Genomic DNA, 13,860 nt, shown 5'->3' with positions numbered 1-13,860 from the left:
AGCACAGAACACCATTTCTCTATGTAAGGAGAAACCAGTATTTCAAAGGGGATTACATACACTGTGAGTTTAGTTACTGCTTGAAGATAACCTGCAGGATCTGTTCCCTGCTTTAAAGTATTTATAATCACAGTGAAAAAACTATTCATCTTATCTCTACCTTTCCATAAAAAAAATGAACTCAGGTACATTACTAAACTGTAAAATGTGATGTATTTAATTCAAGGAAAGCCTGAGGAAGCACCTCTAAATGATTATCAGTGTGTTGGAAAGTCAGAAGTCAATGCAGGTTTTTTGGGAGTTGTGCCCCTCGATGGATCAGTCCTTGCATTGCCAGTGGGATGTTTTATGTTACTTGGAAGCAAGTCTTGTGGTGCTTTAGGCTGGTTTGGAGTTGAATTTTGCAATGAGAGGGGAGCTGTACAATTGACTGCAAAATGAACCTCCTCTGCTTTCCTTTTGAAGACTGAAGGTTGTGTCTCAGGGTGCTTAAGGAAAAGTATTTGACATTTCAGCCCTCAAAAGCAAGACTGCAACTCCAGTCTTTCAGCAAAAAGCATCATTGCACTCCCTGCTGTGATCTCCTGAGCACTGTTCTGAAATCAGGGCAGCAAGGCTGATGAAATCTGTGTATCTACTTTATACCTGCACCCCCTCAGCTAATCTGTAAAAGTGTTTAGGCTACTACCAGGTTTATGAAATGCCTCCCTTCCCTGAAAGTTAAACAGATAGTTGCAGGATTTTTCTGCCCTCAGTGTTGTTTTACACAAGACATCAGTCTAATTTCTTAAAAGCATTAAAACACCCATAGACTAACTAAAAGTATTTGGATTTATACTTCTGTTAATTGTTGGAACTTACTCCCTAAGGACTTGGTGTTAATGATAGGATACATTCAAATGTAATGGGGTTCTGGACCCCATATGATCTGCTTTTGATTGCATCTATTTTACCAGCCAGACCAGGGGTAAATTCAGTGCATGATGTAAGTATTGAAAAGTAGGACTCTTTGCTAGAAACTGTAATACCAGTTTTTAATTGCATTTAGCAAGTAAAGATGAGAAGGAATAAGTAATACCATAATGCAGCATGATATAGCCTTTTTAGTGTCTGAAAAATCTATTTCAGATGGATTTCTTCTCTTTTGATTAAGAAGAGCCCTTACTGCAAGATGTCTGCATTTTAGATACTACCAAGTTATTTAGGTTAGAGATTAGGAAGAAATTCTTTAATTTGAGGGTGGTGAGACACTGGCACAGGTTGCCCAAGGAAGTTGTGGCTGCCCCATCCCTGGAATTGTTCAAGGCCAGGCTGGATGGGGCCTTGAGCAACCTGGTCTGGTGGGAGGTGTCCCTGCCCATGCAGGGGGGTTGGAACTAGATAGATGATCTTTAAGGTCCCCTTCAACCCAAATCAGTCCAGGATTCTGTGATTCTTAAGTGGGTCTTGGTGCAGATTAGTTTGCATTACTGCTTATCACTGCTGGGTATTTTGTAGAATAATGAGGACAGGCTCATGATATTAGCATTCCTAATCACTGTATTGAAGACACAGTGCAGAAGTGTTACTGAAATTGTTTTGTAACACAGTTCTTGTGAAAACTGAAAATAGTACACTGGCAGAACTTGAAGTATAAGAGACCTGTATGAACTTGCATTTTGTGTCACACCAATGAGCAAGTTTTTAATAAGATGTCAGTGTTCAATGCAGGGAAGTCAAGCAGTAGGGTAGAAGAGAATTTTGAGGCCCCTGATTAGGTATAGACCACTTAGCTTGGGAAGGATTGTTTTATTCTGGCTGTTAAAATACTGCAGCCAGAAATAATTTTTATTCCTAAAGAACCCAAGCTTTATCTTCCCCATCGTCTGTCAAAAGTTCTTTGACACACACCTTATTTATGATGAAATATTCAACCCTTCTGATTGCCACACTCCATGAATTTTAGAAAATAAAAATGCATTTCCTGAAGTCCATTTAATTCACATTTCTTTTACCTACTCAGTGCCATTCCTGCTCCCTCCACGACAGTAAAAAGCATGTTTAAATGAGAGGATAAAGCCCTAACAACTAAATTCCTTTTCCCCTACAACAAGCAGAATACTCTGGGGAAATGATCTGTTACAGACTAAGAGACAATCCCTAGGCTTCTGATTACATATTGGCAAGTACCAATCAATAAGGAAGTCAGCTTATATGTCTAAGAGATGCCCTTGAGGAAAATGAACATCACATTCCTTCCTCTTTGTCAATATAACATGAGTTGGGGGGCAAGAAATAGTGTGGTTGTCAATGACTTAAACTAAATTTAAAAATTAATACCAGGATAGTAGAAGTTTCTCTTCACTTTTTTAATAGGGTTGTAATGTAGGTTAAGCACCTTAAAAAAGAAATCCCTGCTTCTCGTCATCTTCAAAGAAACTGGCTGCTTTGCCAACAAATATGTCAGGAGTTTTCACAGAGGTTTAGCAAGAAAGAGCAATGGGTGCAACTTGGATGACACAGGGTATTTCAAAATCCCTTTCCCATATTCTAGCTCTGCAAAAAATAAAGTTATCAGCAAAACTGAAATCACTATCAAATACCTGAGGTCCTGTCTATATTCATCACTCACTATATGGGATGATTTTACACCGTAGATATTTACCAAAAGAAGCACAAAATGAATTGTAGGAATCTAATAGACCCCTCAGAAAGAGGGATGTTCAAAACCAAGACTTAAATTTTCTGCACTATTTCTTGAGACAGTCAGGAACCCAAATGAGAATGAAATACCTTTCTTGGCACCATTCCCTTTAGTGATGCCATTTGTCCTCTGAGTTTTGCCACACTCTGGAGGTCATTCCTGGTTCTCAGGGAAAATTTGCTTTCAAGGTGGCAACCTGAACTGCCTGCTGGCACCCAACCAGCTTTTCTCCTACAGCACAGCCTTTTAACACTGAAATGGTTCTCCTCATAGTCACAGTAAGGAGGGACAGAAGTCTTTAAGGGCTGACATTTCTAATGGAGGTGACTCAGTTTCTTGACAGTTTTGAATACAAAGGAGGCTTTTGAGACACCCTGCTAATATATTGATCTAGGAAACAGCTCTTGAAAGGTGAACTTGTTTTCTCATGAGAGGGATTCCTGAAAAGGAACCAGCTGTTTTGTTTCTTTTTAATAAGTTTTTCACTGTGGTCTTTTTTTTTTTTTTTTTTTAGTATGTTTTTAGGAAGTGACATTTCTATAGGGGAAGTAGGTTCCTTTAAATGAGGACAAAGCTAGAATGTCACATTGATTACAAATTCTGAAGAGGGAAAATAATGTTTAGAACTGAAAAAAAGGGACAAACAACATGATATCCTACCCTGGAAGATACTCTGTGGTGCGTCACAGCCCCATCAAGGTGATGGTGAAGGAACAAAAGCAATCCCTGAAATACAAAATTTGGATTTCAGGTAAAAGCAATTCTGTCACATTATAAAAGGTCTGAGAGTGCATATACATGCATTTCATGGCACAGCCATGTTAACACTGTTGTTACATGAGAACCCTAGCTAAAAATGAGCATAAACAAATACAAGACTAAGAGTGCATCAGGTGCCTAGACTCCACCTATAAAAAAATTATACCATATCTCTACCTGTGGGTCTGCCTGAATTTACATAGCACAAAGTCCACTGAATAAAAGATGAGACCTGTTCACATAAACCATGACACACAGGTTACTGAACTGGAGCCTTGAACAAAGGGCTTTGGCTGATACATTCCAGTGCACTTGCATAGCCACCTGGCCTTCATGGTTTAGCTTTTCACAAAGCTTGAGTCTGGCTGAAAGATGTCTTGGAATGATGGGTAGTTTTGCACAAAAAAGGCAAATTGTTCCAGAGAACACTCAGGAAGAAAGGATGAGGTGAAAAATGTATCCAAACACATTTGCATTGACTGATGTAACCGCAGCATGCAGTATGGACTTAAGTACTTGCTGCTGGGAGTATAAAGGCTTTACAATAACACAACATCCATCACTGAAAGATAAAATGGAGGGATTTTTATTTTATATTTCCCAGGAGGAAACGGATGCTTTAGAAAATCCACAAGCCTTGAGTCATCAACTCATCACTCTCAGCAGGCATGTCTTTCAGACACCCAGCCTCATCTTGCTGCCCATCACACACCAGTGAAAGATGCATACCTGCCATGGCACAAAATTGCACCCTTCCTTGTGTGATAGACACAGTTTAAAAAATTACAGGGCCTGAAGCATCTGCCAGATTAGAAGGAAAGCCTCTGTCTAAGGAGCCTGTTTCGCATCACATCAGTGACAGCGAGGTGAGGATGTCTGGGAGCTACAGGTTTCAAAGCTTTGAGGAAGTGGTTATTTAACTTTAGTGGTTTCTTGGCAGGATGACTCAGCCTCTGGACATGCAGGAGAGCCTGCTTTTGAAGAAAGGTATCTTTTTTTTTGTGAAATGGTGACAGAATTCCTATAAGAGGGTCACTTTTCCCAAGACGTTTGAGGAAAGATATTGCATTCCCTGCCATTTTCAACCAGCACTGGAAATTTTCCTTCCACTTAGTGTGAGCTTGAAGGCATAACTAAATCCTGGGTGTTAAATAATTCCAAGGTGTATTTTCCTTTGGTATCTTCAGATTACACTAGAAATGCAAGCAAGCCATGTTTCCAGTTAGTTGGCCTATGTCATTTCATACACAACCATGTCACAGAAAGTGTGTGATGAGGTAATACAATGGTTCTGTCAAATTTCACAGTCATCTGCAATTTTAAACAGCACCATTACTATAATGTCACAGTTGCCATTTACTTATGTCTTTCATACTCAGATCTGGTCTACAGAGAGTGAGATTTTGACTGATTATTATTAGTATTAATATTACTATTACTGATCAGTTCATTACAAATTGTCTCACTTCTCCTGCAAGGATAAATGGCTCCAATTTAGGTAGCTGTCCTCTCTTCAACTGCTGTTTTTCTGTGAGGCCATTGAATGGGAGTAATTTTGGGTCAGGGTTTTGAGGCCTTGAGGCTTGTGGTGGTCTTGGTGTATGTTGAATTACTGCACTGTGAGGCCTCCATGGCAACTCCATCACTTACTCAGGACTGGCCTCTCTATTGCCTCATACAAGAACAGACTTCATGTGTGCTTTTGTACCTTTCTAAGTTTTCCTGTGAGTCAACATGCAAATATTTAATTTCCTTATGATGTCCTCTGGTATCAGGTGATGACATGATGAAGGAAAGTGTTGAGTTTTATCAGTTACTCAACTCACATGAAAGCAACAAAGACAGCGAAAAGAGAAAATGTGCAAAATTCTGTTAAATCTCATCTTGGGTAAACTCTTCTACTTTCTAGAAAAGCAGTCAGATAATTTATAAATGTTGTTACAGTCATCTCATCAAGCAAATTACTTCTGTTTGTGCTAAAGAGTGAATCCACCTAAGTTATCTAGGCTGAAACAATCAGAAGGTGGATCAGTCATAATGTGGTTGGAATCCATACCATCCTATCCAGTGTATAATGAGTTGTTGCTGAACTTTGTTAGAATTGAGTCAGTGGCCCTCTGGGTCACTGTCACTCAAAAGACCCATTCAGAAGCCTCTATCCAATTTACTATTCTAGAGACAAATATTAGCCTCAAAGCTTCATTTCATTTTTCAATAAACATAATGGAAAAAATGGCTAAGAAACAGCATACAGGATGTCACTGGAATACACAAGCTTTCCCAAATGCCTGACAGTTTTTAAGGAAGAGCCTGATTCTCAGATTTTAAAATGTGACAGTAAAAACGTAATGGTGAAGTTCCTTGCTTTGCTATTCATCAAAGCTCTCCAGATCAAGCCTCCTAAGACTTGCTGAAGATTATGTGCCAGACTTGGAAACACCACAGTATGTGAAAATTGCCTAAAGACTGATTTCTGGGGGCTTAGTCATCCCTAAGATTGAACGTCCAATATTTTAACTTGGTTAAAAGTTTCGTTATTGATGCATAAGCCAAAATCCAGCTCAGCTGTTTCTGTCACAATTGTATTGTCTCTGAATAGCAAACAAGAGCAAAATGCAGTGATTTCTTCTTTGCCTTTGATGTGAGTGAAACTGAATTCAGCTGGGAACTAGTTTCTGGATAAGAAAGCACAGGTTTTACTAAGCTACTTTGAAAAGCTGATTTTTTTTTCTGTTATAATAACGAAGTGATATGAAATTCTTTCCCTCTCACCGTATGTGTGAGAGAATGTTCATCAGTGAAAGCAAAACACATTTAAAACTTCAGGGTTGAATGCTCCCAAGAGTATGACAAGCACTGGTGGAGATATTCTTGAAGCTATTCATATTAATTCTGAACAAATATTGGTGCACAGGGGAAATTTCAGATGGCTGGTAAAAAGTGAATGTGGCAGTGTAAAGGATAAATGTGATGGGTTTGGTTAATTAAAAGCATTACATACATCCTGGGCAAAACACTAATAAAGAAAGATATGGAAAACAAATAGAAGTTAATTCATGTGTAGTAGCTTATGTAATGTTAATCAATATATATTTAATGGAAAACAGGTGCATTCAACTAGCAAGAAGAAAAAGAAATGCAGTTGCTTAAGTTAAGAGGTATTGACTTGATACACGCAAATTGTCATTTGATGTAGCCCCGCATGACAATCTGGTAAAAAAACCCAGCACTATACAAAATCAATTTACCTGTATCACATGCTCTGTGAACCAATTAGCAGCTACATCAGCTAATTCTTTCAGCACATTCTCTTCTACTGGGTTATTTAACAGCTTCAAAGGAGCCAATGCAGTTCAGTGTCTTTATCAGTGATCTGGAAGGAAACATAAATAATCTGCTGATAACTTTGCAAATGACACCAAAATTGCTGGAGAGGAGAGAGCAAAATCACAAAAGGGTATTCAACATGGTGCTTCATAACTAAAGCTTTAAGCCAGTTTTTCAAAATAGAAAGAGTCTCATTGTGGAAGAGATACCATCTCCTGTTTGCCTATGGTGGGACACTCTGAAGCCTCTAGTGATGGCCCAGAGAGGGATGGTGATGAATGAATAGAAAATACTCCCTGATCTGCTATAGGTTCCCACTGTCCTCATTTCTATTATTTATCTTATTCAGGGGTGAAAATAGTGCAAGGAAGGAAAGGTGGCCCTTGATGCTCTCATTTCAGCATTTCTTTTTTAGCAGAAAAGATGTGGTCTTAGTCATGAAGTATTTAATAGTATGTAAGCAGAGCTTGGGATCAAGCTACCCAGAACATCCTGCTATTCAGAAGCTTGATACAGTCCTATCAGGAGAGCACTCCTGAATGCTCAAGTTTAAAGGAGGAAAAGGCTTCAGACTTGTGCATTATCTGTTAGTGTTTGCTGTTGCCTAGCTTCACCTTCTCCCAGCTTCTTGGACTCCATCTCAAGGTGAGCACTTCTTTGTATGTGCTGTATAGGCAGTCTAACAGAGGTTGAGGATGCTGTGAAATGACTAGAAACAAGGTTGTGATCTCTAGAAGTACTTCTTGTAATGGGAAGCAACATGGGTTATGAGAGAGAAGGGGGGAAAAAACCCAGCAAAATAGGACAGAAATAGTTGTGGGTGATGGAGTGGGAGAAGAAGTGTCTCAATGCACTATATGTGTTTCTCTCTCAAAAGCAGAATTGAAGCCTGGAAACCTGTGGAATTAAATCAGTGATCTCCCAGTTAAAGTCTGTATTAAAAGGTATGCTCCCAAAATATTTACAAGTATTTAAGTTTACAAATTTGACAGTGAACCATCTATTTATGTATTTCTCTGCCACTAGTACGTAAGCACAGCACCAAAGTAGAAGGTGGCTGGGTCCACTTTCCTGACCTTCCCTGCTAGTGCTGGGTGTTGGAGGAGGAACTGGTGAATATTCACAGTTTTAGGTGGAGAGCCATGCACAGGGCTGTAGTGCCCAGAGTACAGGTGGAACTGCTGAAGGGCAGAAGGGACTAGGCTGCTCCCAGGAAAGGGGAATATCAGGGAACTGTGGACTGTGTGATAGATTGCTGGCTAATGAGCACACATGACCTCTCATGCAAAGCCAGGCTGAGAGAGCTGGGGTTGGTCAGCACGGAGGAGGCTCCAGGGACACCTTATCAGGGCCTTCCAGTATCTGAAGGGGGCTACTGAAAGCTGGAGAGGAACATTTCACAAGTGATAGGACAAGGGCCTTAAAACTGGAAGAGGGGAGATTTAGATTAAACTTTAGGAGGAAATTCTTTAATTTGAGGGTACTAAGACACTGGCACAGTTTGCCCAGAGCTGTGGAGGCCCCATCACTGGAAGTGTTCAAGGCCAGGTTGGATGGGGCTTTGAGCAACCTGGTGTAGTGGGAGGTGGCTCTGTCCATGCAGGGGGTTTGGAACTAGATGATCTTTAAGGTCCCTTCCAACCCAAACCATTCTGTGATTCTAGGATGGATTGGAAGTGGAAAGATGCAACACAGGGTATTCCAGGCCAGAGCATCTGTTGCTACAGGAGGCTTTCTGCAGGCCTTTTCTTTTCTTGCAACCTCAAAAATGCTGTCAGGTATTCCAGCTTCACCTCTGCAAAGTGTTTAGGCCTGTTTTAAGGTGACCCACTGAAATGCCAAAACAAAATCTGAAAGACATGTCCCTGGTTTTGTGCAGTGTATCAATTGCATATTGCAATCTAGCAGGTCCTCATGGGTATCATTTGTACAATTAAGCTATAAATAATTCAGTGTTTGGCAGTCAAAGATTCCATCAATAATATTATGCTTTTTTCCTTTTTTCTTCCCCGAATGCAAAGTAAATAAATATTTCATAAATGATCTTTCAGGTAGAACGTTCCAGCTTCTGCACAGACACAGAACACATCTGCAACAAACAAACTGGAATGGGGAGATGCTTCTAGAAACATTGTGTCTTTACCCTCGGAGATAATGAATTAATCAAGAGCAAAGATCTCTCAGGTGTGTATTAGCCACATATTAGTAACCTTAGCTTCCAGCATCTGCTAGAAGAGCATTTTTCACACTTGCCTGCTGCCTGCCACAACACAAGTATAACAGAGAAAGAATTTCTAGGAGATGTGCTCAGCCCAGGAAAGCAGGGTGGCTGCGGATGCCCACAGGAGCTGTGATTTTGCAAATCTGCAAAATCTTGACTTTATGCATTCCTGTGTTCCTCTGCATTGCATAAACACGTGCACTTGCAGAGCCAAAGCTTTGGCTGGTGTAAGTGCCTGTGATTTAATTCATCATTCAGACTGGAGGAAAATCTTTATGTTATTTGGTGACAGACTACAGGGGAATGGATTTTTCCTTGGCAGCCACTATGCAACCGGTTGAATCCTCTGCATTTCTCCATGTCTCCCCTTCTTTTGCTCTGTCCATTTTCAGACTCTCAGCTAATTTGGTCTTTTAGCAGAGATTTAATGCTCATGGTCACGGTACCTATTTATTTTTAAAGTGTTGGTAGCATAGTTTTTGCTGTCTCTTTCTGTCTGGCCTTGCTTAATTGATGTAAAAAATAGCTGTTTAAAATGTTCTTCCTCGAGAAAACTTAATAGTTTTTCCCCAGAGATCTTCTCTTGGTGTCTGTCTTCAGTCAATTCTGCTCAAATTTGTAACACTAGCCTAGCAATGTTTCTTCAGTGCATGTTTACTTTCTCTTGTAACCATTGCAAACCAATGTTCTCTGGGAAAAGGAGTTGGTTTCTTAGCATTTGCAAATACCATTAACAGAACTGTTGACCGAATTCCATACACAGCTCCAAATTATACACTCAATTAGGGCTTGATCCAATGCTTATTAAAGTCACTGGAAAAATTCCCCCTGATTTTAATGGAACATAGCTCAGGCCCTAGGGAATTGACATTTCCACTGTGGGTGATCAGTTTAATCTTTGAGAATCCTGGAATTTACACAATGATAGACTCACAGGGCTGGAAAGGCCTTCAGAGGTCACATCTCAAGGCAGGATCAGCTAAACTTTTATCTTCCACGTGACGTCTAACCTGTTCTTCAAGGTCAGCGACTGGAGCTCCATGGATTGCTCCTCCCAGCAATCTGCTTGCTCATTATCCTTACCCTTAAAAACTTCTTCATATTTGCTCTAAATCAGTTCTTGCACCAATCTTCACCCATTACCCCCTGTGCTATTCAACTTAAATGAGAGCAGACAATTTTCTTTCTCTTGGCATAGTTTTAAATGTATTTGAAAACTGTTACCAAACACGTGAGTCAGTCTTGTCTTCCTTATGCAAAACAACCTCAGTTTTTCAGTTTCTTCTCATGTTTCTGCCTGTTTTCTGGACCTCAGTCATTCCGGGTCTTCTCCTCTAGAATCCCTTCAGTTATCCCACATCTTTCCTGAAGGATAGTGCCCGTGAGTGCATGTCTTATCAGTGCTTAGCAGAGGAAAAGCACTTCACATGTCATGTACAGTTTCAGTGCAATGCATGTCTTTCACACATCACTATGCTGTTGTTTGCTCCTATTTACCTCCTGATCCACTGAACCTGAACTCAGGCATAATGCAAAAATATCATTCAAGGGCTTCCTGGGACTGCTCAGGAGATGCTGAGGGCAGAATTAGTACTGCAGAGCTGCTGTGTGTATTAACAGAGCAAATGGAAGGGGAAATTTGAATTCCAGCTGGCAGATGAGTTCTCCAGACTCAGACTGTGAGAGACCATGATGTTGTTTGCAAGAGTATCAGGTTGGAAAAGAGATGCAATGACCACAAGACACCATCACGCTGTTTCTGCAGAATTACTTCTCAGGTTAAGACTGTTATTTAAGACATTTTTTTCTCTCCTGGAGGTGAGTTTCAGACGTGTACTGATGTTTGTATACTTGACTGTGCATATTTGATTTTTGGCTCCTTTTTAGCAAAGCATTTTTAGAAATGTAACACCAGCAAACAACAATGAACACACACATTCCATATTTTGCATAGATTCCTCGTGAATGTATATGAACTGCAAGAACCAGTTACTGAAAATAGTTTAAAAAACCCGTTTCCTCAATAACTTTGTTCTTTATCAAAGGATTAATGGCTTTTAATAGAATGGTAACTAGCTCAGGAATCACTCAGTTCATTAAATGCTCCTTTGAACCATAGAGAAGAGATACTATTCTCATCTTGTTCCAACATAAACTAGTGGTGTAGGGCATTTTTTTTGTGTTCAGCAGAACAGAATTGGGTCCAAGATATGAAAAGTACATTGAATTTTATGCTACAGCTATTTATGAGAATGCTGTTATGTGTCACTGGTTTATCTCTGCTTAAATATTCAACATGCATTGTATGTTTTTATGACACTGTCACTGGGTCAAGAGATACACTGTGGTTGAGCAAACTTGAAGATATTCAACTAAGACCTACTTTTCTAGTGTGGCAACATTTGAATAATGCCATAAGTCTTCAATAATAGCACGGACTGCAATTTTATCTTTGATTTACAATATAACAAGTGGGCCTAAAATTGTATATGGAACTCATTAGCAGTCAAGTAAATGATGACTAGAGCCTGCTGTATGAACAGTTTTGTATTTCAGAAGATAAATAGCAGCACCAAAAAGCCAGGAATTTCCTTAAAAAGAAATTAAAACATAATCCTGCCTTTTTACCTTTGCATTTTGAAATATTCACTGACTTAGCAGTGTGGGATGCATGAGAAACTTCATTGAATGAGAGCTAGAACATGACAAGTAATGCAGCACTTAGTTGCTTTTTTTCCTTTGCAGTCTTAATAACACCAAGAAATTGCAAAGAAGGTTGTGATGTTGTTTTATTGCAAGATATTTTCAAGTTCAGAACTACCTCCATAATAAACAGTGGAAAACAGTATTGCAAAACTGAATCCACTTTGCTACTTCTCAGGTACAGAGAGATCTTATTATATATTTAATAGCAAACAGTTTTAAATAAAAATTTCAAGCCATCTCCAAACTTTTTATTAAAAGCCCACCTGGCTGCAGTCCTGTGTAATGTGCTCTAGGTGATCCTGCTGTAGGGGGAGGGTTGGAGTAGGGGATCTCCAGAGGTCCCTTCCAACTTTGACAATTCTGTGAATTTGAGGTATTACAACAACAGTACTGAATTCACAGTCTGAAAAACATTAGATCTACACACAGGGCAAGTGTTGACCTCAGATTAAACAAACATTATCCTTTTGCAAGCAGTGCTGAATGTACTGAAGACACTTCTGGAGTGACACCATGATCTCACTATAAGCAGTGAGAGGATTTCTATTGACTGCAAGAGATGGAAGATTTCATTCCTGAACTGGGCTATGAGTTGTTAAAATGAAGTGAATCAGATGCTGGAGGTTGCCAGACATTGCTGATCTACAGCACAGGTGGTTTTTAATACAAAAAATGACACTGGTTATGATGAAATAAAAGCATTAGATCAGAAATGACACTGAAGGCAACAGATCAATGCATTATTAAGCTTCTCAAGGCATTCAAACAACAACAACAAAGGCTCCATTAAAAAAACATGTTCATACATAATTGCCATTAAGCCACCCCCTCAATGTTTATGTACTAACTTTGCCATTACTGTAACACAAAACAAGCAGATGGAAGCTGGACGGGCAAGTGCTGAGCCAGGCTGGCCCAGGGAGGCTGTGAAATCTCTTGTCCTTGGAGACTGTAATGACCCCACAGGACAAAGCCCTGAGCAACCTGGCCCAAATTCAGCCTCGACCCTGCTGTTAGAAATTGAGCTACAGCCTTCCCAGGGTCCCCTCCAGCCTCAGGGATGCTGTGATGCTCCCTCTGTGAGCCACATTGTACTTGAGGCTGTGTCCTGTCCTGTTCACTGCCTCTCCATATGCTGGTGACAGGGATTAACCCAATCCTTCCCCAGCTCACACACATCCTCTGATGTCAGCTGTATCTGTCACAACCACGTCTAACAAGGTGTTTGCACAGAAAACCACACATGGGAAAACCTGTAGGGCCTGTTGTTGTGTCAAGGAAGGATCTTAGCTTCAGATTTGCCTTTGATTTTCTTATACAAGAGATGTATAAAATAATTAGTAAACAGAAATTAGTAAACAAAATTCTTGCTTTCTAAATCTTCATAAAGGAAGCTTCTTTTGCATTTGTACTCTTTGCTGTTATCTTTTTAACCCCATTACAAGCAGAAAAGACAGAACCTTTTGTGGTATTCAGCATTTTGCAACAGTTCCCTAATCTTGATTCATTGCAAACCCAGACCCAGAAGTTTTGCTGGTACATGATCACCAGATCCAGGTGATTCTCCAGGTAATTCTGGAGCTGAATTACTGTTTCTGAGAAGTGTACACTGTGGCTTAATCTTCAGTTGATTTGTGAACAGAAACAGAGTTGAGGTAATAGACTAAGTCCATGTTATCAGAAGGAAAATATATACAAGGATAGAAGAAAAAATACCTCTGTCTTCCAGTTTATCTTTTAGATCCCAAGAACGCATAAACAGAGTGGAACTCTGATTCTGCTAACAAGCCCAGCAGACCACCAGACAGTAACCTTAACTACTCTGCTGTAAATAAAGGATGTAATTTAAGATGCTGTTTTATGCACCTCATAAAATAAGTTTGTAGTGGGAAAACTGCAGCCAGAAGAGTTGCAAACCTTTAGCTTTCACATATATGTCATGTGACTCCACCGACTGAAGCTAATTCCAGTCAGGTAAAACTGCTCTGGAGTACTTTTCTGCAGCACTTCTCACTTGTTCCTTCTTCAGACACTGATGTTATTAAAAGTCACATGAGTATTTGCTTTCAGCAAGAGAGGCATGGAGCAAAGTGCTGAAGTAGGCAGGCTTGACAGAGGAAGGCCTGGAGGAGAAATGGAGGATGAAGGCTCTGCTAGAGCCGAG

The sequence above is a fragment of the Heliangelus exortis genome, chromosome 2 (genome assembly GCF_036169615.1).
Source record: "Heliangelus exortis chromosome 2, bHelExo1.hap1, whole genome shotgun sequence".
In the NCBI taxonomy this organism is placed as follows: domain Eukaryota; kingdom Metazoa; phylum Chordata; class Aves; order Apodiformes; family Trochilidae; genus Heliangelus; species Heliangelus exortis.
This window is presented reverse-complemented; position numbering follows the sequence as displayed.